Genomic DNA, 25,451 nt, shown 5'->3' with positions numbered 1-25,451 from the left:
CAGACAGGGTTTCACCATGTTAGCCAGGATGGTCTCAATCTCCTGACCTCGTGATCCGCCCACCTCAGCCTCCTAGATTGCTGGGATTACAGGCGTGAGCCACCACGCCAGGCCAGTTACACGTATTCTTAAAGCATCTCTGCTGAATACCCAGGGGACTGGAGAAAAAGTGGCTAACTTGTGCAGGGCAATGCTAACAATACTAATAATAGAACAATGGCTAACAAAGGGCCCTGCATCGCCAGACCCCCTGTGCTGTCTTCATGAACTCAGTTCCTTATAAATACAGCTCATGAAGATTGTTGCCATATCACAGAGGTTACACCATTATTTCAAAGAATCAAAAACATTCACATAGTTCCTTAAAGACATTCTGCTCTCTAAATTTCTTCCTTTGGCTGGTATTTTAAGAGCTGCCTCTATACTTTGGATGTGTAGTCTACTGATGTTCAACAGCTATGAAAGGATCACTCATTTACCACACCATGGCCTTCCAAAGCCCTTGTCATCCAGAAATAAAATTTCATTTCTTAGGAGGAAAATGAAAGTTTTGGGGGTTTTTTTCCCCCTTGTAATGTTGAGAGCTTCTTCTCACCACAGCAAATTGGATCAAAATCTCCCAAAGGGGCACAGAGACAAAGGGAAATGATCTGAAGCTTCCTGGTGAAAGCAGGTCACATTATCCCCTCTTCCTTGTCTTTCCCGTCAACACCTCTGCAGGAGGTGCGCCTTCAGAAGGCAGTGTTAAGGGACTGCACACACAGGCTTCTCCAGCCTGGGAAATGGGAGTCAAATTGATAACTACCATTAACATGCTGGCCATTTGCAAACTACTTCCCCTTGAGTGTTTAAAAGCATTTTTTTTTTTGGTCAATTGAGGACAAAGAAAATGCCCTTTTCTGTGCTGGAAGAAAACAAGTTAATGACTTCAATTGCTTCCCTTGCTGTGGCTAGTTGATTTCCAAAGTCTCCTTTACCCATAATGGTTTGGATGCTACGGCATTCTTACTGTGATGCTGACATAGCTAGACAGTAGAGAGTTAGTGTCATGCTGTGGGTGGCTAGGGGGCATGGACTTTGCAGAGGGATCTGTAAAACTGAGAATTCAGTTCCCAGAGACAGAATAATATGAAATATCAAATGTGGCACATTGAAGAAACTGTTTTTGTTTTAAATTATGTCCAATACATAGTACTAATGCCTACCCAAATATTAAAATTACCCCCCACATGGAACACATTTGCTGTTCTTTAAGATGCATTTTAAAACTGCCACTCTATAATAATTCTGGCCTTTTATAGTGTCCAGAAGTCCAAGGCTATATATCCTCCTCATCAGCATTCACTTGAGAGGGCCTGTAACCTTTCAGATGAGGAAGCACTACTTTTTATTTTTCTCATGCTTTTAGATAAGTCTGCTAAAAGGTCTGGTTACATCTGAGACTGGGGCATACTGACCCCAAAGAATGGGGAAAGAGGACTTCTATGCTACTAAGGACTGCCTAAGGGTTAAGGCAAGCTTGTCCAACCCATGGCCCACAGGCTGCATGCGGCCCAGGATGGCTTTGAGTGGGGCCTAACACAAATTTGTAAAACATTATGAAGCCAGCATGGTGTCGCGTGCTTGTAATCCCAACACTTCGGGAGGCTGAGGCAGGTGGATCACTTGAGGTCAGGGGTTCAAGACCAGCCAGGCCAACATGCTGAAACGCTGTCTCTACTAAAAACACAAAAATTAACCGGATGTTGCTGCACATGCCTGTAATCCCAGCTACTTGGAAGGCTGAGGCAGGAGAATTGCTTGAACCTGGAAGGCCGAGATTGTAGTGAGCCGAGATGGCGACACTGCACTACAGCCTGGGCTATAGAGCAAGACCCTGTCTCAAAAAACAAAAAGCAAACAACAACAAAAAAAAGTATGAGATTTTCTCTGGCGATTTTTAAATTTTTAGCTCATCAGCTATCATTAGTGTTAATTTATTTTATGAGTGGGCCAAGACAATTCTTCTTCTTTCAATGTGACCCAGGGAAGCCAAAAGATTGGGCACCCCTGCCTTAAGGTGATTTGAAGATAAGACCTATAAGGAGGTAACAAAGGTTATGTGAGGTGACAAGGGTGGGGCTCTGATACGACAGGATTAGCATCCCTATGAAAAGAGATGCCAGAGATCTTGCTCTCTCCTTGCACAAAAAGGACATGTGAGCACAAAGTGAGAAGGTGGCACCTACAAGCCAAAAGAAGAGGTCTGAGAATGAAACTTATCTTTCTAGCACCTTGATCTTAAACTTCCTGGCCTCCGACACTGTGAGAAATACATTTCTGCTGTTTAAGCCATGCAGTCTGTGGTATTTTGTTAGGGGCAGCCCACAGCTGACTAACAAGGGACATACCTTCAGGCACGTTCACATTTCAATTTAGAATGCCACTGTGGCAGTAGCTGAGACTTCTTTTTGAATTAGGTTGAAGAAGTTCAGGACATGGCACCCCAAAATATGCCCCTTTGGTATATTGATTATTTTGAGCTCAAGGCACTTGAAAAACAGCAAATGCAAGAAGCTTTCTCCAAGCTCTTATTACCTGCCTAAAGACAGATTCTCCAAGAGGAACTCAACTGTCATAAATTCCTTCCCCGGGAGTTTCATCAACCAGGAAAGACTGATTCTTAATTACAAGAGAGGAGACCAGAAGTTGACACCACACCCAGACACACTTTGTCACAAACTATTTTATCTCTCATCTCTTCTTTTTTTTTATTTTTTATTTTTTATTTTTTATTTTTTTGAGACGGAGTCTCGCTCTGTCACCCAGGCTGGAGTGCAGTGGCCGGATCTCAGCTCACTGCAAGCTCCGCCTCCCGGGTTCACGCCATTCTCCTGCCTCAGCCTCCCGAGTAGCTGGGACTACAGGCGCCCGCCACCTCGCCCGGCTAGTTTTTTGTATTTTTTAGTAGAGACGGGGTTTCACCGTGTTAGCCAGGATGGTCTCAATCTCCTGACCTCGTGATCCGCCCGTCTCGGCCTCCCTCTCATCTCTTCTTCTAAGGGTCCATTCATGTTTCCTAAAAATCACTGACTCTTCCCTAGGCGGTCTACATCTCTCTCCGCTTCTCCTCTTAAGACAGTGTATATAAGCTCTCAAACATCCCCGCTTGTTTGTGTTTTCTCATTTTTCCTGTGATGCCTCTGTGCATGTAATATTGCAAAATACATTAAAAATAATTTATTATTTAAAACTTTAGATCATAAATATTTTAAAATATTACAAATCACCATGAAAAACTTGTATTTTTTTTGTGTTGTTAATAGCCCTGTTATCAGTTTATTTATTTATTTTATTTTTATATATTTTGTTGAGATGGAGTCTCACTCTGTTGCCCAGGCTGGAGTGCAGTGGCGTGATCTCAGTTCATTGCAAGCTTTGCCTCCTGGGTTCATGCCATTCTCCTGCCTCAGCTTCCTGAGTATCTGGGACTACAGGTGTCCACCACCACACCCAGCTAATTTTTTGTATTTTTACTAGAGATGGGGTTTCACCATGTTAGCCAGGATGGTCTCGATCTCCTGACCTCATGATCCGCCCGCCTCGGCCTCCCAAAGTGCTGGGATTACAGGCGTGAGCCACCGCGCCCAGCCTATCAGTTTATTTTGTAGACCCAATTACTGAACCTAGGAAGGTAACAAGGTTTATTTTACCTAGGTAGGTTACCAGGTTCTGGCTTCAGGATCAGCTCATAGCCTGAGACCCAGGGGCCCTGAGCTATGAGTCTTTTCTCCTTGAAATTCCCCTACAAGCTTAAAATACATCAGTGCTTTCTGACAGATTTGGTTTTACCGCCTGTCTGATTGTGTCTGGGGAGGTAGAAAATGGAAAGGGTTGGGCACTGGGGATGAGAGGAAGGGTCAAGATTCCCTAGAGGTCATTCTCACAGGTGCTATGGGGACTTTGTGTGCACCTTGCTTCTCTTTTAGGGGTATCTCTGTTTCTTACGTTCCTTAGGCTTTACCACTATTCATAATAATCTTACTATCTAGGCATTCGGCCATTTTGCTGGCCTGGACATAACTGACTTGTAACTCAACTGCCCAGGTTGATATAAATTTGTGATTTTCTTTATTTAGCTCTTTTCGCAGAGTAGAGGGAAAAGGATTCGCTCTAGAAAGCAAGCAGACTAGGCCGGGCGCTGTGGCTCAAGCCTGTAATCTCAGCACTTTTGGAGGCCGAGGCAGGCAGATAACCTGAGGTCAGGAGTTCGAGACCAACCTGACTAACATGGAGAAACCCTGTCTCTACTAGAAATACAAAATTAGTTGGGGGTGGTGCCGCATGCTGTAATCCCAGCTACTCAGGAGAATCACTTGAACCCAGGAGGCCAGGAGGCGGAGGTTGTGGTGAGCCGAGATCGCACCATTGCATTCCAGCCTGGGCAACAAGAATGAAACTCAGCCTCAAAAAAAAAAAAAAAAAAAAAAAAACGAAAGAAAGTGAGCTGACTGTTACCATCAATGTCCCTGGCAGGCTCTGGCATTCCTTGTTCATTAAAGATAAGTACAAATTGGACTTCCAACAATTAATAAAAATGTTTTAGTAGCTTATTCTGATCTTGAATAACAAAAGTTAATTGCACACCCTTGAACTTTTTCTTCCCAATTCCTGGAATTTATATAACATTTGTAGAGAAACCCAATACCATGATGCATTCTACTAGAGAGTGTTAGAGCTCGAGACTTTCAGGAATTAAACCAAGTCAGCACACTCTATTCTGCTATCCTCAGACTCCTGGTCAAGGGTGGTGGTGGGGAGCCAGGCCTGGGGTGCTCAGTACAACAGGAGGACAACAAAGGGGAAATGCCTACTGCCCCCTGCTGGTGAAAAAGGTTCCATAGTTCCAACAACTTGCATAGCCCTAAAAGGCCTCATTTAGACATTGTTTTGAAACCATGGTATCAGCTTCAAAATGACTTTAAATAACCTTAAATATTTAGCTTTTTAAAAATAAAGCTGAGCAGTAAAAATCTACTGCTTGGTTTTTCTTTAATTATGCTGCTCCTCCTCCATATTTTCAGTTTCCTTTACAATCTGGTAGATCATATGTCATTAAATTCTAGGGCATTCTGCACCAAAGAACGGTTGACCTGTCTTAGGTACCAAAGTCCCTTTAATTTGTGATGATAGATAAAACTTTTCTTAAAGTGTTCCTTTGAGAATGTATCTCAAAAGTATTAATAATTACCTGGAAGGTAACTGTGGCTGTAAGCAAGTGCTGGGACTTGGAACTGTATGTTATCATTCCAGTATCAGTTCTGACACTTAACTTAGCTGTAAGATTTAGGAAAGTCACCTAATCTCATAGAATTCATTTGTGAAAATATAATGATAATAATACATAACACACAGGGTTGTTATGGGGATTAAATGAGATTATTACAATGAAAGTGTTACTCTAAGAGCTATAAAATTGGAAGGTATTACAAGTAAAGGAATAGGTAACTGTGGGGTTGCCCACTTAACCATTATCACACAAGTATTTGGAGTCAAATGCCCTAGAGCATAGTAAGGATTAAACATTAAACTGTAGATATTCGTCATTGAGATTAGCATTATTACCGTGGTTTAATATTTAATTCTCACTGTTCTCTAGGGGACCAGATGGACTCTGGGGAGAATGTAGATTTAGACATTCCTGGCTGCTGGAATCCCAAACTAAAGTCCATACAAAATAAAAACACCTCATAGACAGAAGAGTCACTCCATGAGGCATTCTAAGAATGCACTTTCTGCATGGTGACTAGTTTTTAATTGGTCAAGTGGATAGGTTCTCAGCAATCTTGCTCCTCTGGGAATAATAAAAACATTACACTGAAGGTTTTGTTTGTAGGTTTGGACCTAAGTTTTTCTGCTATAAGGGGTATATTATTAACAAAACAAACCCAACCAAAAAGTTGGAATTCTTGGAAATTCACCAAAATTCTTTAGCTCTTTTCAATCATCTTTATTTTGGATTTACTTGGAATCCTTGACCTTTAACCCAATTTTGAGCATTACACTGTCCCTATTTAATGCATAAGGAATATTTTGGAATTTTAAAAGAGCCACAAAATGTCAAACCCAAGATCCTAGTTTTTGGTCTTGTTTGTTTGTAAGGGTGGAAGGATTTTACGTCTTATTTTGTACTTACTCTGTTCCCAGCAGCTTTTGCTTTGTTCTCATCTCACACAGAGCATACTTAATTCACTGAATTAATTTGGTTGTATGGTAAGCACTGCGGAGAAGCTAAGAAAAAACGTCACAATCGAGAAGATAGAAAAGGTCTTCCAAGGATGCACTGAAACTGCTGCATATACTCTGGGGCCTCCGAGTTTTCTGGGAAAAAACAAAAGCAAAACAGTGGCTGGGAAACTAGCTTAATACATAGGTATAAAGCATGGAACAGCTTCTTTGGCTAGTTTAAGAGGAAGCCATAAAGCACAAGTTCTTGGAATTATGCCAGCAAAAAGTGTAACCCTTTTATTTATGGGGGCATTCATCAGAACTGGGCCTTTGTGAGCCTACCCCAGACTGTGGTCGCTTGGTTTAGTCAGTTGCTGACTCCTCTGGGAAAACACATCCCCTTTTAGCAGAAATAAGGAGCAAGGAGAACCACTGGGTAGTGGCTATCACAGTGATTCCCAATGGAAACCAGCCCACAAAAGCCCTGTAAAGAATAGCCCTGCTATATTCCACGCCAGTGAATGATTACACACAGGATGGGTGAGGCAACATGGATCCACAAACACCTGGTTTACTTATGTTGGCCATGATGGTGCCCTCAGGACAAACCACAGATGGAGATCTGCCCAGGGAATTCCTGAGTTCATAGGCTCACCGTGTCCTTTGAACTCCAGCCCAGCCATTTCTATATGACCTCTGTTGTTGTCCCAACTGAACCCCATTTCTTCTCTCTCTTTTGTGGTTGTAAGAATGGAAAACTTGATGACTTCTTTCTCTTCATCATGGCTACTCCTCAGAACGTCTTGCTGACCACATCCTTGTTGCCAGAGTCTACTGATCTAATAAAACCTATTTCTATCAACAAAATGTAACTATGTGTGACCATGTATTTATACTTTTTCACAAATGGAACTTCTTAAGAATAGATTTCCCATCCACATTAACTTATTAAGTAAAATTTCCCTGTTTTTTAATAAAATAAGTTTTCCTAATCTCAAATACTACCCAACAGATGTTAGTCACAAATGCACATCATACATGGGAAAGCATTATAATAAAGCTCATTAGTGCTGTTTATTTCCTTTTCAAATGCTATTGAATTTTTACATGAGTTTCTCTATAAGTTAATTAGTTGTTATTAAGAAAAAAATATATGATTGAATTTTCCAAATATATTTGAATTTCATAGTTTAGCATTTCACGTGAGATAATCAATCAGCCAATGTTTTTGCCTGCTGTTTCCATGAAGATCTCATTTATCTTAGAAGTGATTAATGTAGAATGACTATAAATAATATAAGTTTAAATAGAATATACATTTTTTGTTTGTTTGGTTTTTTGCTATGCTGTTTGTTAGGCTTTACAATGTTGTAAAAAAACTAACAATCCTCTCAGCCTGGAATTTTTCTTTATCAAACTTTTCCTCCATTTTCAGGAAGGAACAATGATTCAGAAGGCTTGTAGATTAGTCACTTCTTAAGAAGTTAGATCATTCAGTACTGCATCTTAGCCAACTGTCCAAGGTCAGCAAAATGCTATTTTGCTAAATGCATGTTCTGTCTGATGGCCCCAGGCAGAAAGCCACAGCATTCAAACTATTAATATCTCCTGACCTTTCAACTTACAAATAGAAGTATCCTTGCGGCCATTTTTTTTCCTGTATATCCCTGAAAAACTAAGGATCTAGGGTGTAAGATAAGAAATATTTAATTTAATCAGATTTTAACCACAATCCTGGGCTTTTATATAAAAGTACACTGTTTATTACTTTTTTCCTTTTGAGGCAGGGTCTCACTCTGTCACTCAGGCTGGTGCGAAATGGTTTGATCTAGGCTCACTGCACCTAGGGCTGGGCTCAAATAATCCTCCTGCCTCAACTTCCCAAGCAGCAGGGACTACAGGCATGCGCCACCATGCTTGGCTAATTGTTGTATTTTGTGTAAAGACAGGGTTTTGCCATGTTGCCCAGGCTTCTCTCGAACTCATGGACTCAAATGATCTGTCCGCCTCAGCTTCCCAAAGTGCTGGGATTACAAACATGGGGTACCATGCCCAGTCACTGTTTATTTGTTTCATAAAATTTTCTTAAACACTAATTATGTGCAAGTTACCATGCCAGGCCTCTGGGAAACAAAGATGAATCAGTCAGATGTACTCTCAAGGAGCTTATGGTCTAACTGGGGAGAAGAAATATCGCAAAATACTATAACATAGGGTAAAAAGTAAGAAGTACCACAAGAGAAGCACAGACAAGATGATTTGGGGGTTCCAAAAAATAGATTATTAAATTTTGTGGGCTGGCAGCAGAGAGGAGGGAATTGGTAATTAATCTGAGAAGATGACATTTGAGCTTGCTGTTGATGGACAGAATTTAAAACGTAGAGAGGAGATGTAAGTGCAGACATTTCAGATTCAGGGAAAAGCATAATTAAGGGCATGGAGGTCAGAAGATATGGGGTAAATAAAAAGGTTCAAGTAGTTCAGTTTAGTTAGAGAACAGGGTATATGAATTTAAAAATCACTGAAACTAAAGCAGGAAAATTAGTTTGAGATGAAATCTAGAGAGCTATGAACACCAGATGATAGAGTATGGGCTCTATTTTACAGATGGTGGGAGCCCGCTGAAAGGGAATGCCACATTTGACTTGTGCTTCAGTGTTGGATTCCATTGGAAAGGGGGCGGTGACTGGAAGTGAGGACACCAACCCATCAGGCATGCTCTGTAACAGTCTAATAAGAGATGGCTTTGGTTTTCTAGGGAAAAAGAAAGCCCGAAGCAAGGACTAAAGTGCTGATATTTTATTTGGGAAGCACAAGCCCAGGCCAGGGAAGCTGCAGAAAAAGGAAAAAAGGGAAGTGGGTATAGGAAACAATGCAAAGTCATGCCTTGCACAACTGGCTTCTGCTTCGGGATGAGTCGTTGGATGATGAGGCACGGGAGGCTCAGCAGGTCTGTTCCTTTGGCATGTGGGACATCTTGCAGTGGATGCAGGGAGGGACCATGCCTCTAGCATTCTCTGGGAAGAATAAAGGAGAAGTTTATCTTCCCACCTACCTCTCATTGCCTGTTTTTCATTGGTCAAAACTAAGAATTAACTCCCTCACATTTCCAAGTGTACATCATATGACTGTTCCAACTACATGGGATGCCAAACCGCAAACCTGATGTATGTATGGTTTTCCTGTTTCATTCAAGTCTGGAAATGATGGGAAGAGCCAGAACCTCTAGGTGAGTACTAGGTGGCTTGGCAGTGTGCGTGTGTGTGTGTGTGTGTGTGTGTGGTTGAGGGGTGAAGAGTTAAGGGAACTTCTAAGATAAGTCCCTGGTCAGTCCCAGCCAGTTGAACTCTGTTGGGCAGGTATGGTGGTTGAGTAGTTGAAGGTCCTAGAAGGAGGCAGTGGCCATGGTGTCTAAGGAGGCACAGAAGATTTGTGTAGAGATAATGATTCAAGAGAAAAGAAGGACCCTTCATACTTCAGTTAAAGATGAATTCTTCTGGTGGGCAATCATGCACTTAGGGTTAAATTCTTTTCTCTGTAACATTATTTAGAAAATCACCTGCCTCTCAACAATGAAGACTGAGTACCACTGGCTTACCAATATTTCTGTATATTATCTGAGTTAGTAGGGTTTGAGTATCACATTTCTTTCCTTCCAATTCTATGATTTGTCATCATAAAGTTTTGGCATATGCAGCCCAGTCTTTGGAAGAGGGGTTGAGAACTGTGTAATACAGGTTTAACATTATAAAGTAACATCTAGCATCTGAAAATGGGACTGTAAACACCAGTCTGGACTGGTGAGCCCACTTGTTTGGAACTGCAAGGAAAATAAGGTCATACAAAAGAGCCCTCTGCCCTTAAGAAAGAATTCTCAATTGCAAATCACTTCTGAGTACCAGTGGGGAAATGCAATCATTTATTCTCAAGACTGAAAAGAGAAAGGAGACCTTTTTACCACTCTGTGTGTGCGTGTGTGTGTGTGTGTGTGTGTGTGTGTGTAAGATAGAGAAAGAAAGAGAGAGATAGAGAGAAAGAGAAGAGAGAGAGAGAGAGAAAGAGAAAGAGAGAGAGAGAAAGAGAGAGAAAGAGAAAGAGAGAGAGAGAAAGAGAGAGAAAGAGAGAGAGAGTAGGAGAAAGAGAGAGAGAGAGAGAGAGAGAATATGTGTGTGTTTTACCTACCTAAAGCTAATGGTAGCCAAATTTTTCCTTTTTTTTCTTGGAATTTTTTCCTTAATCTAAAACAGGCTTGGTGCTCTGGAAAAAGAATAAGAATTGCATTCAAATAGTCAGGCTTCAAGTTGCTTCTGTCTCTGTGTGAAGCAAATAGTTACAACTCACTTCGAAACTCTCAGGCTCCTGGACTGTAAATGAGGATAATGATACTCACCCTACCAACCTCAGGGACTGTTCTAAGAATGAAATGAAATGAGACTGAGCTCTGAAAATGCTTAAATGCTTTTCAAAGTAGAGTGATTGTGCTTTCTGTAGCATCAAAGACAGTCTTGTATAACTGGGCAAAGTCAACTGGACAGGATCTGACAATAGAGACTGGCTTGAAGGGCTGGAAAAAGAAGAAAATGCCCCGAATCTCTGCTTCCCTTACAATGTGGAAATTGCCCCATATCACACTGCACCAGGTAGGGTTAAATTGATCCCAAATGTTTCAGGAATTTTTAATGCCCTCGGAAGAGACACAGTCAATTCTTCATCTGCCGAAAGTAATGCTGCTGACCTACTATCTGTCAGTTTCCTCAGTGCTTTGAAGATTTCTCTAAAGTCATTTGACTTGGTTTTCCTTTGATTTCAAATTCCTGCTTGACCACTTATTATACGTATGACCTTGAGCCTTTGTAACTCATCTGAGTCTCTCTGTTTCCTCATCTATATATTGTGAATAAGAAGACATTACTGTAGGATTATTAGAAACTTTAGAAATACGTCTTATACTAGCATAGTGCCTGATCCATAGGCATCCAGGACATGTCAGCTAAGATCATTGATTATTGCTGTCGTTTTTAGTATCATACACTAGAAAGAACAACAGCTTTGCAACAAGACAATCCCGCATTTAAATCAGCTCTGTCACTTACAAAAAGTGTAACCCTGAATAACTTAAGAAAATTTTTTGAAGTTCAATTTTGAGATAATGATGGATGATTTCAGAATTTGTGAGAATTTCAGAAGTATTGGCAGTAGGTTGAATGGTGAACCCTCCAAAAAATATATCTATGTCCCAAACTCAGAACCTGTGAATGTGATATTATTTGGGAAAAGGGGGTTTTGCAGATATAATTAAGTTAAGGATCCTGAGATGAGATCATCCTGGATTTTCTAGATAGAAAATAATTGGCCTAAAGCCAATAATGAGTGTCTAAGACAGAAGACAAAATATTGGCCTAAAGCCAATAATGAGTGATAAGACAGAAGAAGACACAAAGAAGAGGAGAAGGGGATGTGGTCACAGAGGCAAAGACTGGAGCAATGCAGCCACAAGCCAAGGAACACCTGGACCCACCAGAAGCTGGAAGAGGAAAGAAGGGATTTCTTTTTCTTCTAGAGCCTTGGGAAGGAGCATGGCCCTGCTGACAACTTATTTTCAGACTTCTAGATTCTAGAACTATCAGATAATAAATTTCAATTGTTTTAAGCCACTGTGTTTGTGGTAATTTGTTCTAGCAGCCCTAGGAAACCAATGCAGTATTTAATACAGAGCGCCTGGTACAATGTTGGCATGTGACAAGTGCTCAGCAAATGGTAGGTGCATAGTGGGTTCTCCACCTGTCCCCACTACCTCCTCAATGAGTAAATGCCTGAACAAATCCATAGGCAGCAACCTGAGAGTCTGACTCCAGGGAGCAGGGGGTACAGTTAGCCTCAGCCCATGCTAAGATAGAAGCCTCACCTTAGTTTGGTTAACGCCACGTTCTACCACAGGCAATTGACACCAGGGCTCTCCCATTTTATAATAGCACAGATCCAGTCTCATTATGCATTAAAGAGTTTGTTCTCCTAAAACTCTTACTGCCCCCAAAGGTTTAGAATTTAAAAATAACATCAACAATCTCTGTTCAAAAAAAGTGAACAATATACTTAAACGTTCTTCTTGTAACAATAGCCCGCCTCTTCCTGAAGTGCTATAAAAATTCAGGGAGCAACTTCACCCAGTTGTGAGAGATAAAAGAACAGCAACTAAAACAGGCAGTCAGACCAAGGCAGGGGGGCAGCCTGTTGTCTCTGGGTTGAAAACCATCCTGAATGCTAAAAGAAATCACTCTAAAGAGGGGTGTGTGGGTGCATATTGACAGACTTCAGAAGCTGAGGTTTCTGAGCTTAGCCTCCTGAATGAAGCAGGACTTTTGACATACTACCCCCCGGGGCCGCTGCCTTAGGTGTGATGCTATTGGAGCCAAGGATCTGTCTGTGATGGGGTCCAAAATTTACACACCACAGATGAGATGGAGCAAACATGTGGAGCTTTTTTTTTTTTTTTTAATGTTTCTATAACAGATTCCAGCTTCCTTGTGAATCCACATCCTGTAGGGCAATTGTTACAGTGAACCTTTACACAGTGACTGCTGTGTGTCCCGGCACTCTTTTCAGTGCTTCAGATATATTAACCATTTAGTCCTCACACTTCCTAGGAGGAAGTACTATCAGGATCCCCATTTAGAAGATGAGCAGCCAGTGACAGAGATTTAAGCTATTTGCCCAAGGCCACAGAGCTAGCAAACAGTGCCAATTCAAGAGCAGGTCACCCAGGACTTTATGCTCTTTGTCACTACAGTAAACTGTGAGAAATAAAATTAAACTTGCCAGTTAAAATGATCTGCCCCTCTCAGGTTTACACTTTCAAATGAAATCAATTTCTTTTGAGTAAATGCTCAGTCAGGTCCTCACACTTACGGGAGAGGGGCCTCTGGTGGCTGTACTGGTCCCTGGGCAGTGGGTGGACATCCACTGCTGGGAAGCCCTGCGGTTTGTTCTCTGTTGCTCTCTTTCCCTGGCTGGTCTCTGGCCTGGGCAGCATCCTGCCTCTGGCTGCCTCATGCTATGAAAGCGTGGTCACAATTGTCCATCAAGGCCCCTCTTCCACAGGCATTGGACATACCCCCGCAGGTCCCCTTCTGCTGGCATTGAGGGTCCTGTGGACCCTCATCCCAGCCATCCACTCCCTCAGCTTTGGCACTCAGTACCTTTAGCTGGCTGAGCAGGCCTTTGGTCTTCTTTCTAGGCCCACCAGAAACCTAGGAGTCCTTGCAAAGCCAGCCTCAGGTCTCAGGAAAAGAAAACGACTACCTTTATCCTTTCCAATTCATATCATCCTCTCCGGACTCTCATTAGGCTACCAAGCCAACATCAGACGCTGCTCCAAAGGGGTGTACAGTTTTCTCAGTCTACACTCAGGGAGATTGAAATGTAAACATTACAACTCAGATGTGAAAAAAAAAATATGTAGCTCTTTGTTATTTTCTATTATCTATCCCAACTTGCTATGGGGCCCCATTCCCAGTCAGTAGCAGAGACAATTAAAAAAAAAAACTTAAACCTCAGTCTCTTCTGCTTTTAGGAGAGTCTCTTTTAGTTTAACTCATTCTTTTGGGGGTAATCTTTTGAATTCAATCAATTCAAAGTTAAGTGCCTTCTCAGTGCTGATTTTTTCAAATTTCTCAAGGGGGCCCTTTTTTCCCTCTTCCTTTCCAAGAGGCCTCTCAGGAGTGAGGGTGGTTGACAGTGGGCATGTTAGTTCTCCAGAGAGCAGGTCTTCACTGGGCTGGGCTGGTCTCTGATGCCCTCTGCTGGTATCCGCCAAGGTGTGGCTAGTCCTGCTTGGCCCACTGCTGGACTCTGGGGTCCCCGCCATTGCCTCAAGATGTGAAGCCTCCACCCTTTGTGATCACCTTGTCTTGTCCCTAGGCCTCTGCACAATCACTGTTTTATCAAAACTTTTGTGAACCCCTTCACGTTCATATGGAACCCTGGGTTCTCCTACATACCATTTGGAGATGCTGGGGACCAGCATTAAAGAAAAATTATCCAGACACTTGTAAAAATGGTAAGGAAGATTTTATTCAAGACTGCTGTAGTAGAGATGACGTCTATTGCAATAGGGGAAAGAAATTGGGTTCAACTCTGAGTACAGTAGAGACAGCTGAGGATTTATAGTCAATGAGCAGAGTGAAGGCGTCAGTGGGTGAAAAATTACTAAGAAGAGACATTAAGGGTAGGGGGCATTCTTGCTAAACTGACCTTACAGCATTCTTGCTAAAGGCAGGCTAAGGACTTATACATCAAAGTGGGTTGATGAGGAACTTGATCAAATATCTAGGGTGGGGAATGATTTAGCAAGATCCTTCATTAAAACTGGGCTACGCAGCCCAAAGTCAGGATGAGACCAAGGTCAAGGTCTAGTCAAGAAAAGGACTCAGAAGAGCCTGACCAAAGTTTGGTCAAAGAGAGAATCTTTATTACCAGACAGCATCTCAGGCCAATCTATCTGAACATCCATCAGCCTAGACATTCTCAGACTCTCTCACACCCACACTATCTGTGGTTTCTATCATCTTCCTCTTCCTCACCCTTTGATTGAAGTCTGGAGAGTTGGAGGTGCCTTTCCAGGGACCTAACAGCATCCCCACCCTGAGTGAATTCCCTCCAATCTCTCTGCTTTCTCTCACAGAGGAAGCCTTTCTACAGCTTCTTCCTTTCTTGTATCTTCTGTCCTCTCTATGCTGTGTTCAGAGTAAAACTCTAATCCAAGTTGGGTTTTGGTATGTGAAAGCGAGGTCTGAGAATAAAAAAGAACTCCTTTTCTCTCTCAGCAAAGGCTAGCTGAGACAATATTATTGTCTTTCTTTGGATTAAATGCTACTTGGGAAGACAAAAACTAAACCTGACACCTTGTTTTCCTTTACACTTCAACAATATTGATCATTCCTGACACAATAAACACCTCTAACTGGATGAGGATGGTCACACAAAAGGAAGTTCAAAAAAGAAACATATATTAATATATTTCAAAACTACTTTATTCCCATGGCAAATCTGTAGGAGCTTCCCAAGCCCATTCTCTGTGCCTTCCCTCCCCATTCTCCCTGCAAAGCTATGATGGTGCGTATTTTTCTGATAGTTTGAAAGACATTTGAAGAATTCCACTTTTCTTTCTCCACAGCACAGTGATGGACATTGAGGAAGATACTGTACATTTGTTCACTCAACACTCATTCGAACCATCTCCTAGTTTGCCCTTCTATCTACCACAGGCTGGAAGGTAAAAGAATTGTATTTTCCATACTTTCTTGTGGTTAGGAATCTGCATGTGACCCAAGCTCTACACCCACTCCCAGCCCACCCCAATGAGACACTTGGAGGTGGAAGTGAATAACTTGAGGAAATGGCTGAATTCTCAGTCAGACAGGCTTTTCCAACAACCATAGTGAAAGAAGCATTTGGGTTTCCTGGGGTAGCTGTGGAAGTATGTCTGCCATCCAGTGTCTAACATCACAGGTGCCGCTAAGAACAATCCCATGGTTTAGTCGGGCAATCATCTGGGTGTGTTGTACTTGGCTGCTCTGTTCTTGGTCATGGAGCTTCTAAGAATGTTTCTGTTCAGAGATTCTGTGAACTATCTAATACTATTTAATATATCCTTTTCTGCTTAGACTGACTCTAGTGGAGCCTGTTGTCTGCAACTCAGAAGTCTGACCAATGCAGCAACCCTCTCTCCATTATCCCTGTTCCCCCCTCCTCTCGCGACATAAACAAAAGTGTAAGCATGGAAATAATAATTATAAAAAAAACAGGAGGGTTCTTTGTCTTAGTCAAAGCTATCTTGGTTTTAAATAAGAGACATCAACTTGAGCTATCTTTACATAAAAGGGAAATTCATTAGAAAGATGCCAAGAGCTATGTAGTGCTCTGGAGACTGGAAAACCCTCAGGGGGACAAGAAAGCATCTGTCTTTTCTTCTCTCTCTCTCTCTTTTTTTTTTTTTGTTTCCTCCATGCAAAGTTCCTGAGTTTGTATCAAGTTTCAACCACAAGCGCAAACTATTCCCAGTGCCAATTCAAAATTCTTAAAATAAAGATCGGGCCTAGAAGTCAAGTTGTCCACCCCAAGCTAATCACTTATGGCTAGAGAACTGCATTGCACAAAAATACAGCTGTGGAGTAGAAGTGAGTACTCAGAAAATTAGGATAAGATGACAGACACTCCAAACTGTTACCCCTTAGATATCTGTGTTTAGAAATCTTATCAGAATTCAAACATTTCTAGAGTTTAATAATGCTTGAGTGGTAATCAGATAGTTACAATATAGCTCAATGTACTTTGAAGCTGCTGAAGCCTCCCCAAGGTTTCCCTAACACTTTTGGGAAACCTCTGGATGGGGAATTTTGTGAAACCACTAGAGACCAGTGGCTTTGCCCTTAATGGCTATGGTGGTCATTATCCTGACTTCCCAGGAGCTTGTCTCATTCACACCACCTTCTTTAATAGTTTACTACTAAGTCCATGTGACACACAGCTTGCCTGGGAGGAAGTCCAAGCCCAAGGTGAAGACACTGTAAGATGTATTGCTCTGATTTTCCTTTTCCAAAATTTTAATGAAGATCCCAAACATGCCATGGTGGTGTATTCTAAATCCTTAGATCTTGTAAACAGGGCACCAGAAATCTCAAGTCAAACATATCACCAGTTTTACCCAACTATAGTTCTCACCAGACACTCTATAATGGTAGAATTCAGGTCCTCAGTAGGACTGGGATTGACTGGCATAAGTGATGTTTAGAGTTCCTCAATGAGGCTAAGAACTATGATCTAAAAACACAAGGTCTCAACCACGCACAGAACAAGATGGGATGTTCCCTACTATCTCAGAATTTTGACTAAAAGCTCCAAAGCTGGGGACAATAAGTGCTAAGTACTCACACAAAATCTAAAAGACTTAATAACACATGGCAATAGCAGTCCGACCGTTATCATTCTGTCTAGACTATGTAAGACTAGAAATTTCAAAATAAGATTATTTGAAGAAACTATGTAGGTACAGAGAAGTCTTTGATACTTTATCTCAAGAGACACATTCATAGGGACAGGCAAACATGCAATAAAAAAAGTTGGTTATCTTACTCCTTATCTCGGTTTTTGCAAAGCTTCCCACACTCATAGGTCTAACCTCTACTTTCCAGTAGAACAGACTTGGTACTCCAGGGGACCCTACTACTATAAAATAATTAGATCCTGAATAAAATAAAATTTAAATTACATGGCTAGACTCAAATGAAATAGGAGAAAGCACCTAGGGTGAAAAACAAAGCCTAACTAAAACAAATCTCTTGATTTGAAACCACAGCAAGTGAATGTGCACAGGTGAAAGATAGAATGTCTCTGAAGCTAAAGATGGTCCAGGCATTCATTTGGGGCTGGAGAGTAGATTAGATTCCAAGATAGAGCAGGGTAAAAGGAGCCCAGGCTGTAGGTATACTACCAAGGGTCACAGTAAATAGCCACAGCCTAGGGCCCTGGGAACTCCAAGGATACAGAGATGGAGATTAGAACAACACTGACAGATAAGAGGCATTTCCTAATCCCTCCTCCCTGGTGCCACATAGAGAATGAAGAGAGAACCAGGGGCAACAAATGAGGAACAAGGAAAGAAAAAACAAAAACAAGAAAGGAAAGACTATGCTGCCCTTCCCTACTGAGATTACTGAAGCACCCATATCAGGGTGAGGCCTGATATGGGAGCAGGGAGATTTAACTCCAGCAGACCTTAATACCACACTTCAAAGCAACTGCAAAGTTATGAACGAGGAAGAGAGATCTAAGAGCATGATTGCAGGCATTGACAGGAGAATAAACTTCATTGAGTTCTGGCCAATCAGTAAATAAGTTACTTCAGATATAATTGTTTCACATGATTGTGTGTAAAGTTTGATGAGATTCCATGATGATGCCCTAAAAATTAGCCTGGGACAAGGAACTCAGGAAATCTCTTCTCCAAACAAAGTGAAAGCAAATCTCATGGTCTGTGTTTACGTATACTTGTAGATATCACAATCCAAATCAGACGCACAGGAAACATGCTTTAAAAGTTGTCTAATGTAACCCATTTAAAGTAAAAGATGATTCCTTTTTTTTTTTTTTTTTCCTTTGGTCCTAAAGAAAATGGCTCTGCTATATTTCCTCCATTTCTGGTAGATTTTTGTTTTTATTGATAAGATAATGCATATTTGAACCTCAATAATTTGGAAGCACTGAAAGAAGGGGTAAAGGGCAAGTGAGGGGTTTAATGGAACACTACAACTGTGTGAGAGCTAGTCATAGAATTAGGGGAGCAAATCCTTTATGTTGTTACTTCTGTGTGATCACAATGTCAAACAATCCAACCCATATTTAAAGGAAGGATAAAAACTAAGATTAATGTGAATGAAATGAAAAAAACCAATCACAAGTCAGTGGGCCTCAGGATGTTACATAGTAATATGTCATAAGCACAGTATTTTCTTTTCTTTATAGAATTAGATGCTAAACCTGGAAGATGAAGCTATTTTCATGAAATCATTTCTGAACTACTGATTTTAGACATAACTCCTCTTATAAGTACTTACCATTCTGAAAATAAATGCTTAGTTTGAAGTTATTCTGTAAGAATATGTTCTCATATCTAAATTACCACAAACTTTACATTTTTTTAAAAAAGAGATGGGGTCTCACTCTGTTGCCGAGGCTGGAGTGCAGTGGCATAATCGTGGCTCACTGCAGCCTAGAGCTCCTGGGCTCAAGCAATCCTCCTGCCTCAGCCTCCCGAGTGGCTGGAACTACAGGTATGCGCTGCCAGGTCTGGCTAATTTATTTTTTAATTTTTTAGAGATAGGGTCTTGCTATGTTGCTCAGGCTGCTCTTGAATAGGGCTCAAGCGATCCTCCTTCCTTGGCCTCTGGAGTAGCTCAGACTGGATTACAGGCATGAGCCACTGTGTCCAGCTCACAAACTTTATATTCTTAAGGCTTCACATAATGAGGCTAAAAGGTTCTTGTATTTTCTCAGTCATTTTAGAAGAGACAGAGGGAGTTGGCTGAAGGCAAGAGTTCTTCCTAACCTAAAACCTTCATTACAACAGACAAACTTCTGGCAGCTTCAGCCTTCCACAGATACCTTACATTTACATAGTATCTGGCAGTGTTCAAAGGGCTTCAGTAATGGTGCAGGAGATACAGCCTTGAATCAACTGAGGAGGCAGAATCGGCCAGCTCCGAGACTATTACAGACAAGCTTGTGGCCTCCAGCAAGCTCTGCTGTCTCTCTGAGCTTTAAGCTCCTCATTTATAAAACAAGGACATTACATATACCATCTCAACATCTTTTCTAGGCCTAGGATTCAGCTGTCTTGCCCTCCTAGCAACGGAGTGATACAATGCCGCCACTCTGGCAACTGAGCAGAGGCTGGGGAGTTTGGCAAGCTGAAGAACATGTTTATGAGCTCAGAGCATGGTTAAGGCTGACGTGTGAGTCGTTCAGACAAAGCAGAAAGAAAACCACTTTCAGAATACTCTTTGTGATGTGTATGCAATTTACTTCCTAAAAAAAGACAGAGTATTTTCACGGCTGGTGTGAGTCCAAACTTGCCATAGTCTCAGGCAACGCGTCTGGCTATTTTAAACTGCTAAGAAGTTTAGTGACAAGTGCCCTTCCATTTCATCTTTTTAAGAATTATTAGGCTTTGGGGATGAGGAGAAGATGTGGGGGCGGGAAGCTTGAGTAATCCTTTCAGGAGCTTCTTACTTTGGCACACGGATAGTTCTCAAGAGGAAAGAAGATTTTTTTTTCAACCATATAGTTTTCCAGAACAGGAAATTCATAGCAAAACATTTCCCTTTGTTTTGAGGTAGTCACCACACCACAACACCCAAGGGCCCACCCTGAGAGTCATCTGTAGATCTTTGTATTTCAGCCAGCATTCCTCACCATATTGTTTATATAAAACACACACACACCCCTAAACCCATCTATCTAAATTCACACACGGAGGAAATTTAAATGCAAATATTTTTTCATATACCCATATATGTACACTAAAAGCAAGTTTATATAACAAGATTAGTCACAATTATGTAATATAAAAATTCGGACCTTGTTCAAGTTACCCTAAGAATGTAGTACTATGATTGTCAAATAAGGTCCTGGGCACTTTGGTATGTCTGAGAAAGCTCTGTCAGTATGCTAACAAATTTTGAACGACATGCAAAATTTATTTTGGTGACATCTAGGTAGGAAGCCTGTTCTTATGATGTCCATCAGATGGACCACAAAGCTCAATGAGCAGAGGCAACATGATGTAGAACAAAGGGGCAACTTCTGGGAATGGGACATAGGCGGTGACCACATCAAACCTAACAAAAAGGTATTTACTGGAACAAGGAGGAATGTTGCCTTTAGAGGTCTGGAGAAAATAAGTCAGATCAACACATTGTTTTATTCAAAAGTAGCAAAGTGATAAGCAAAGTGATAAGCTTTGCTACTGTTGAATAGAACAATGTATTGATAAAATTGATAAAATTTATTGATAAAAGTGACAAAGCTTTTATATTATAGAAATGATTGTTTTATTTAAATTTTTTTTTTTTTTAAGACAGTTTCACTCTATCACCCAGCCTAGAGTGCAGTGGTGCAATCTTGGCTCACTGCAACCCTCGCCTCTCAGGGTCAATCAATTCTCGTGCCTCAGCCTCCCAAGTAGCTGGGACTACAGGTGTGCATCACCACATCTGGCTAATTTTTGTATTTTTAGTAGAGATGGGGTTGTGCCATGTTGCCCAGGCTGGTCTTAAACTCCTGGCCTCAAGTGATCCTCCCGCCTCAGACTCCCAAAGTGCTGGGATTACAGGCCTGAGCCCTGGTACCCAGCCAAAATGATTGTTTTATAATTGTTGTTGACTTATTCATTTTTAATTTCTTCAAATGTATTGATAAGAGTCCTAATATTTGCAAATGTGTTATCAACACAAAGAAGGGTAAGAAGCATAATTATAAGAAAGCACTTTTGGTTTGTTCTTGACTTTCCTACAGTGTCCCAAACATCAACATCCCTTATCCTCTGGTGTGTCTCTGGGGGCTGCTGAGCAATCCAGGTGCCTCCTGAGCTTGCAGAGGTCATAGAATAAGGCTCTGCCAAGGAGGGCTTGAATGTCTGCTGAAGGGGTAGACATTCCCCATATCTCTTATCCAGGGAAAAGGGGTCCCTGGATGGAAAAAGAGAGCCTTAGATAGAAAGGGAAGACTCATCACTCTCTGGGACCTGGCCTATGGCCACTTCCAAGTGGTAGAGGTTGACGATTTCCTCCAGTGGAGGCAGAAACACGGTTAAGAGCTGAGTCTTGCAAACCAGATAGTCTGTTTTTATGTTCCCCTTAGTATATAGTTTTCTTTTGTTATCCCAAACTTTTTGGTGCCTAAAAAATTTGCTTAAAAGTTCCAGTTTGCAAGGCACAGTGGCTCATGGCTGGAATCCCAGGCTTTGGGAGGCCAAGTTGGGGGGATTGCTTGAGGCCAGAAGTTCAAGGCCAGCCTGGCCGACTGAGTGAGAACCCTTCTCCACAAAAAATTAGCTGAATGCGGCGGCACATGCCTGTAGTCCCAGCCACTCGGGAGGCTGAGGTGGGAGGATTACTTGCGCCTAGGAGTTCAAAGCTGTAGTGAGTTATAATTGTGCCACTGTACTCCAGCCTGGGCAACAGAGCAAGACCCTGCCACAAAAAAAAAAAAAAAAAAAAAAAAAAAGTTCCAGTTTGGTCACAGCCTTGCTGTGTGTTTTGGAAAATTAAGGAGACAGTTGAGTTTACCTTTGGGCTAAGCATTATTGGAGGAGTGTTCTGCAGAGATTAGTGTGGAGACAACAGCACCATAAGCAAGAAACCCTCAAGGGAAAAAGGAACCCCAGGAACAAGTGTTGGCCGTGATACTCGCTGTCCCTCCCAAGGTGCAGATTCTTTCCTCATTGCTAAGCCTTAATGGATTAGTCTTCAATTTTACCAGCGGGTCTTGCAAGCTCCTTTACACATGTAAGGAACAATAGGGCGTGAGTTGGTAACTTTGGCATCATAAGAAAGTTTGGACCAAACCTAAAATGTTATCACAACAACAATTAACAAACTCTCATGAGACCCTGATAGAGCTTAAATTGCTAAAGGAATAGTAATTTATTCATGTTACTCTTTGGTAATTATTTGTAGATCTTGAATGTAGTACATCATCTGGAAATACCATTTATCATTTTGTTGGTGCTTAAATAGGATGTTTAATAGGGACAAATCCTCAATTTCCAAAATCAAGAGTATTAAATTCCACAGCTTAAATTACTTGATTAAAGTGTCTGCAGTGTTGCTTGTGAAAAAAAAAAAATGGCCACAATTCCTAAAACTGAGCTGGGAGCTTGAGTCCAGTAGGATTTTTGTTTATGGGACAAGAAGAGAAGCCAAAATGAAAGAGGGGAATGAGAAGAGAATCCACATTCAGAATTCACTTTCTTAAAAACCAGCAAGAGTGACCCCCAAAGCCATCACAACTGTTTTGTCTATCAAGACTGTGTCACTGAATCATGTAGACATACAGGCCAGGCCAGAACTCAAACTTCTCTGAAAATCACTGATTCTTTTGTCCTTAACAAGTCTAAAACAACAATCCTCCCAATAGCAAACAATAGTATCACTGTATTTTAATCCCAGTCATCTTCATTGATGCCTATAGTGTAATATCAAGAAATATAACTTCCATGTAGTGAAGAGCTTGATAACAAAAATCTACAAAATGCATTTATGTATACTAGCTCCCAAGTTATAAGAAATTTGAGAAATAATGATATTTATTCTAAAATAAGAGGTGGAACCTTTCCTTCCCCTCCTCTACCCTGAAGATATAAAAAATTTACAATTTGAGAAACCAAAGAAAATCTTAAAGAAATGTTATAATGTATAAATTATAGCTACCAATACTCAAAATGAGTCAAGAAACGAAAAACATTCCAAATACATACCATTGTCACCTTAATTTTGAAGTTTATGTAATTGATGTTTACATGTTGAGATTATTTCCCCTAATAATAATAATGGATTTGCACTGACCTGTTATTATTAATAGGGAAAATAACCTACTTTTCAGGGGCCCTTTATAAGCCACAACATGCTTTTTAAAGATGGCTAAAATTATCTTTAAGTGAGTAGGAATTGAATCAATGGTCATGGCCCCATTAGTGTGATGCTCCATCAGCCAAGTGCAGCCGGAGAGCTCACATGTGTTTACTGATGTGGTAACAGGAGGGGTCAAGCCAGCTTCATCCTGTGCATGTCAGTGCCCTTGTTCAGACTGCATTGGACAGTTGGCATCATTCTTACCTTAACTTTTGTTCAAAACATTATTTGCTAGCAGATGATATCTTTCTTTTTGAAGCATTACTGGCATATCCATTGACAGGGTGGGTGAATGGGCTATTAAACATAAATTTAAGGACTCAAAATTATTTGTTGTTACAGCTGGAAGGAATTGAGTCAAACATCAATACTTTACAGACGAGAAAACTGCAGCTTGAGGAGGTTAAGTCCCTTGCCCAAGGACATGGAGGTATTAAGTGCTGGAGCTGGGACTAGAATTACATCTTCTGTTTCTGCACTGGTCTCCACGGTGAAGGCTGCTGGATTCCGCACTGGTTTGTGGAGGAGATGACTTGCAAGTGTAGAAAGAAAGAAGCGTTGATCTCCCAATGGCTCAGAACTTCTTTTAAAAAGTGATTTTTGTTGGCATGACTGGGAACACCGCCCGGGCAAGTCTCTGTTGCCTGACCTCCTCTATATAAACCCAAGCCGTGGCCAAGGGAGCTAGGAGCTCTGGCTGCCCAGAGGGTCCACATCTGGGCAGGCACCAGGAGAACTGCACTGAGGCTCAGGCTCCTGACAATTGCTCATATACCCAGGGCCTACATTCAGAATTCTTGTCCGCCTGTGAGGTTCAAGGGCCAGCTGTAGTACCAAATCAGGCCTGGAGGTCCCCAAAGTGCTGGCCATTAAGTCTTTAGTTCCTGGATTTCGAGGAGGCCAGGGAGGAGGTCCCAGAAGTGAAGGCCAGGGTACACTTGGGGTGGTGTATTCAGTAGGTCTCATGCAGTGATTTACCAACTAATAGATATTTCAATAATTAACAACTAGTACATTTTTACTAGCTTATATAGCAGTCCTGAAATCAAACCTGCATATGCCCATTTCAGATGAAATACTATTAATGAGATACTCAGTTTAGAAGTATCCCAAGGAGTAAACTCAGTTCTATATGCTGGTGCAAGAAATGTTACCCAAAGTATGGGATGTGCCCCAGGAACCTGGGGCCCATAGTCAGTCAGTGTGTAGGCCCCCAATCCACCCACCCCAATCTCTCATTTATAGGCCCCATACCCCCTACCCCTGCCAACTCATCCATCCTTTCAACACACACACACACACACACACACACACACACACACGCATGCATATACAAGGCAAACATCACAAGCAATTCTGAAAAGGAAATTACAGAAGAACATGAGCCTAAGGGTATATGTGTATAAGGGTTCTTGGCTTACATATGAGTGTCTGTCTTTCTCTCAGCTACCTCCCTCACCTAAACATGTGTTAGGAGCTTTGAGATTTTTTAAACCTGCAAGAGTGACACCAGGAAAATTACCCCGTCCTCAAACAGGTTTGGGCTCTAGGAATGGTTCTGTCCAGCAGCCCATCTTCCATCTAGTTGAGACTGAGCAATGAAGTCAAAGAACATTCTTTGGTCAAATATGTTTTGGCCTGGATTTGCTAGAAGAGCTCTTTGGACTTGCTGAGAACTCACTCAATTACTGAATCTTCTTTCATTTAACTTTTGTGTTTCCTGGACAGAACTCAAGAGGAAGATATGATTGTAGTGGGGTTCAACAAGGTCACTCTGGTCTGAGTGACAGACAATAATAACGAGCCCCAGAAAGGCACCTGTTTTTCAGGGTGGTGTGATCAGTATTACACAAGAATCTTTTTTGTGCCTTTTACGAGGCCAGCAAGATCACAGAAGGCAATACCCAGTTTGCCCAGAGACAAGCTGTTTCCTAATCAAGTTTTCTTATACTCGGAACTATGGAAACATTTTCAAAGGTATTATTCTCGGCAGGTTTCCAATAATTCAACATTTCCAGACTTATCCAAATGGCTTCTGAAATATTTGCTGTTTGTTGA

General features: G+C 41.4%; 1 long non-coding RNA gene across 1 annotated transcript in view; it reads right to left on the bottom strand.

Annotated features, from left to right (window-relative positions):
- Positions 1-8,995: 8,995 nt before the first annotated feature.
- LOC140712028 (uncharacterized) overlaps positions 8,996-25,451 on the bottom strand; it is a 40,905-nt gene continuing 24,449 nt past the window's right edge. The window contains exon 3 of the long non-coding RNA XR_012093448.1: positions 8,996-9,224. This is a non-coding gene — a long non-coding RNA (uncharacterized lncRNA). The remainder of the gene's footprint in view (positions 9,225-25,451) is intronic.

This window comes from Chlorocebus sabaeus, chromosome 7, assembly GCF_047675955.1.
Source record: "Chlorocebus sabaeus isolate Y175 chromosome 7, mChlSab1.0.hap1, whole genome shotgun sequence".
NCBI classification, from domain to species: Eukaryota; Metazoa; Chordata; class Mammalia; order Primates; family Cercopithecidae; genus Chlorocebus; species Chlorocebus sabaeus.
The sequence above is the reverse complement of the archived record's forward strand: the minus strand, read 5'-3'. Positions and strand labels throughout refer to the sequence as shown.